This window comes from Microcebus murinus, chromosome 7 (assembly GCF_040939455.1).
Source record: "Microcebus murinus isolate Inina chromosome 7, M.murinus_Inina_mat1.0, whole genome shotgun sequence".
Classification (NCBI taxonomy): domain Eukaryota; kingdom Metazoa; phylum Chordata; class Mammalia; order Primates; family Cheirogaleidae; genus Microcebus; species Microcebus murinus.
The window spans coordinates 101647634-101652199 of NC_134110.1; the positions used below are offsets into that span (position 1 = coordinate 101647634).

The window sequence follows — 4566 nt, forward strand, 5'->3', positions numbered from 1 at the left end:
AACCTGTTCTTGGTTATCCAGATACTATGCTCTTATGTTCTTTTTTCCTACAGCACAATAAGGGGAAAAGCCTGTGTGTGGGGGGGAATCCTACTCTTCATATACACAGATTTGAAACAAAATAAAACAATTGGTAGGCTTCATTCTGACCAGTCCTTGGTGGGTGTTCTAGATCTAGGAATTAGGCAACATTGGCCTCAAGTCTTTGATTTTTGTGGCCATTCTCTGCTCTGCAGCTACCGTTATGTCTGGGGGGAGTTTCCTCCACCTGCTCTGTCTGCAGTGCAGGAATTCACAGAGAGCAGGGCCTGCAGTAAGTCAGTTCTAGCACTTCTTTAGCCCATGCCTCAAGGCTGCTGCCGAGCAATGCTGTCATTTGTCATTTAGGCTGCTGGCTCCCTGTGAGAAACAGTGGAACTTGGTAAGACTCTAATCAGCCACTGAGACTTCAAGGGCAATTCTTAAACAAAAAGGCAACAATTAAATCAAATGAAGTTGCATTCTGGAATTGCCTTATATTTGGATGCAATTCACAGAGGAATAGGACAAACAAAATAAAAGTATGAATTGAACAGGAAAACCTTCTGGAAGTCCCTGGAAATGAGAGCATTTGGAAAGGAGCAAGGCTGAAGTATTATATAATGAAATGACAACTGTGGGAATTCAACTCGAGGAGACAGTAAGGGAGCACTGATTAGGGAAGCGTCTTGCTGGAATAGATCTGGAGACAGTTGGGAAATCTAGATGACTGTTTTGATATTCTAGAATAATGTAATGGAGAAATAACAATGGAATAAATAACAAAAATAAATAGGTTAGGCTGCATCTGTGGTTAAAAGGTTGGTCCATTTTCTCTTTATTTTCAAAGTCAGACAATTTCCCCTTAATGGATTTGTGTTGTCTGATGGTTTGGTCATGTTTATTGAACTCCTTTAATTTTTTTTATAACTCTTCAATAACAGCAATAACTCCCATTACACCAGCAAACTCTCCTCGTGAGCTCTCTCACAATTTCTGCCCCTCCCACAGTCCACAGAGTCCACATGGAAAGGGTAAAATTTGGGCTAATGTCCTTCTACACTTCCTGTCCCCATTTGCCTTAAACCATACAGTACATACATAAGCTTCCTTCTTCATGGTGTATGAAACATATTTGCCCATGCTATTCATTCATGTATTCAGTAACCGATTCCTGGTCCCATATGATGCTCTAGCACTCTGCCTAGCACTGGTCAGAGGGATGCCCCCGCACGGGAGCAGGCAGTGTTGTCCTCATTTTGCAGGCGATGATATGCACTCCAGGTCACTCACTGGATAGATCCGTTTCTGGACAGTTACTAATGGAGGGATCCTAAGATCATGAGTTAATCTCTCTAAGCCTCAGTTTTCTCCTGTACAACAACAATGACATTTACCTCATAGTGTGTTCATAAGATAAAATCAGACATGATGAGCAACGTGCCGCAGGCAGCGACAGCACCCAGTCTTCGCTCAGTAAGGGGATCCTCAGCATGAATCACAGCAGTAGTGAGACAGCTAAGTGTCATCATGAAAAGAAAAAAAGACTAGGATCTGGAAAACACATCCTGGGATTCTCACTGTGCCCCTGGGAAACAAATGGTTAAAATTCTGCCTTTGAATCTCCACAGCTGTAAAACAGTGTAATTATATTCCCTACCTTAGAGGATTATTAACAAAAGTAAGCAAAAACAGTACATTTCCTAGTGAATCGTGTGTTCAGGGAAAGGTCGTCTTGCATTTATACAGCCCGCATTTTTTGATGCCAGACATTGAACTTACCCTGGGGTAACAGTTATCGGGAGAGCAGAGACCACAGCTGATTTTCCTGCCACCTGTGGCAACACTGGGAAAGGGAGAACTCCAAGTCAGGCCCTCTCCATCGAAGCTCCTTTTCTCGCTTTTCTACATCAGTACAGCTTTGCAGGGGAAGAGAGAGAAGCATGATTCAAAAGGAGATAGTCTGCTATAACCTTAATACTCATTAAGCAAAAGAAATAAAGAAAACATAAACAGAAAAAGAGAGAAACGGGAGGGAGAGAGAGAGAGACACCTACCTATCTCCGTGGAGAATGACTGAATGGAAACACACAAAAAGCTGGCTATGACTGGTAGAACTGATGCTGATTCAATTTTCTTTTAAACTTTTAACAAGTTTTCCAAAAAGCACCTATTACTCTCATCATCTGAAAAAGGAGTTAACATAAGAAAATATGTTAACATAAGAAAATATTCTCTAAAATTGAATTGAAAAATAAGACTATAGCATACATGAAATAGGATAATTTCTCATTATTTTTTCTACAGTGTCACTTACCTTAGGTTCCAGCCACACTACTAGGCTAACCTAACTCTGCAACCTCTTGGCTGAGTGTCTACAAGTTTGAAGATCTCTATCAGTAGAAAGCAGCTGGCTATTTTAAAGAGATTATAGTCCACGTGAGAGTAAGTGGAAACATAGGCAGGAAGCTAAAAAATAATGAAGGCATTTTGGGGGAAAATAGCAAGTCTTTTAGGAAAAATTCTGTCACTTCTAGTAGCAAAATTATTTTAAGTCATACTTCCCGAACAAGAAAATAAATGATTCTTATTGAGTTAGAGGGCAATAGCCTCATGCAAGAATTTACGAGGCTTATAATTTAGGTGTTTACTATAAAACATCCAACTTCTATGTGTAAATTAAGGAAAGTTACAGTGATAGTTTACATAAAGGGGAAATACAGGCTTCGTGCTGCTTGGACGAGAAATACCTCCGTCAGTGCCTACGGTAGTGAGAGAACGAGCCGATCATTCCGTGACCAGGAAGAGCACTGATGTCAATCTGGCCGAGAGTTTCACCTCCGTGCTATGGAACGCTGCACAGTGCCCCAGCCACATTTAAGGGACCAGGCAAAGCACAAGGGGAAACCTATCATCGTTAAACTATTAAGCACTGAAGAATGAAACCAGGACCAGACCGTGTGGAATGTGCCCTTAATACCCTTCTGGGTTCCCAAAACCAGCTGCAGTTGGTTCCCATGGGCCCCACCCTCTCACAAGCACAGCCCTCTGCGGAGCATCTCAGAAACTGCTCTCAAATGTTCTTTGAGAGAGAAGCATCATCTAAAACTATCTCAAGCATTTCAGTCTACAGCACAGGAGCCATTTTTATAGTAAAGAGAACAGCCCCTTCCGTAGACGGGTAGTGATTTAAGGATTAAAATAGGTTTGATTTGGCTGATGTTTTTTCAGAAGGAAGTCTACATGCTATTGAGAGCATGTAATCCTCATGTCTGCCCTCCACGGCTCCTGCATGCGCAGTAGCAAGGCCTCAGGACCACAGGCCACACACACACACACTCACACGTGCGTGCGCACACACACACATGCACACACACGCACACTCACACGCGCACGCACATGCACACTCACACTGAAACAGTCTCTATTTCTTTGAGAGCTCAAACCGGTTCCACAAATGGGTCCCATAGGCCATACACCAGCTGGACAGTGGCATTTTCCTGTCGTCTCTCCTTCTCACTTTAATGTCCCTGTCTCTGACACATGAAGCCACTTCGAAAAGCCTCGTTTCCCTCACTGTACATTAGGAAAATGCCATTGCCCACACCAACAGGGCAGTGTCTGAATGTTCCTAAAATCCAGGCCTTAACATGCCATTACCCACAGGCCCTGTGCCAAGTTAGGGGGCCTTGCCTTTCCCCGCTCTCTGGCGCGCTTCTCAGTCTCGCCAAGCCTCTCCCGAGGGCCTCCGCCAGCTCCCAGCCTGCACTGCACTTCCTGCCTAGGGTGCTACCAGGCTTCCCGTGAAAATCCGTTTCAAACACCCGTGATCACGCTATCTCAAATACAATCTGTGGGATTTGAGGGAAACAGTTGCCAAAGTATCTCCTCTGTTTTCTACTACTCTCAACTAAACGCCTCCCTCCGTCACTCACCACAGAAGTCCCATGTGTGTCTGGACAGATTCGTGCAGACTCGGGCTGGTGGAGGAGAAGATGAGGTGTGGGGAGAGGAGGAGGAGGATGTATCTTGGTCTCAGCTCAGCCACGCTAAGGCCCCAGATGGAAGACTGAGGAATGTTGGTTTTTATCTACACTCAAAGATAAAAGATTGCTTCGTTAGATCATTCATTACATGTGACATTTGCCCTCTAGCTGACACGATATATTATGGAGCTGACAGCTGTCTAGCAGAACTTAGGAAACTGTGATTCCAGCCTTGGCCTGCCCCTCGTGCCTGTGTCCCCGGGAAGACCGGAGCGGCACCCTGCCTGGCCCACCGCGCTGCCCTCGCGGCCGCGGCGCAGTTAATACTTTTAGCTCCGATTTCTCTGCGCTTTCCCCGCCATCCCGGCAAGTTACAGCGACAGCAGCTCTCTTATGTGCCCAACGAGGCTGTAAATTTGAAAGATACATGTGAACATATCTACCGCAGGCACCCCTTCTTCTTGTGGGTCAAAACATGCTCCTAATGAAGTCCGATAAGCACAGCAGCCCGGCCGCAACTCCTCCTCCAGGAAGGAGCCCGGCCGCCTGCCCAGCCCTCCTG

General features: G+C 45.1%; 1 long non-coding RNA gene across 1 annotated transcript; it reads right to left on the bottom strand.

Annotated features, from left to right (window-relative positions):
• Positions 1-1818: 1818 nt before the first annotated feature.
• LOC105866788 (uncharacterized) lies at positions 1819-4103 on the bottom strand. The gene is made up of 3 exons (XR_001152015.2): positions 3954-4103; positions 2076-2204; positions 1819-1937 (listed from the first exon to the last, which is right to left on the bottom strand). It is a non-coding gene; the product is annotated as an uncharacterized LOC105866788 (long non-coding RNA).
• Positions 4104-4566: the final 463 nt, after the last annotated feature.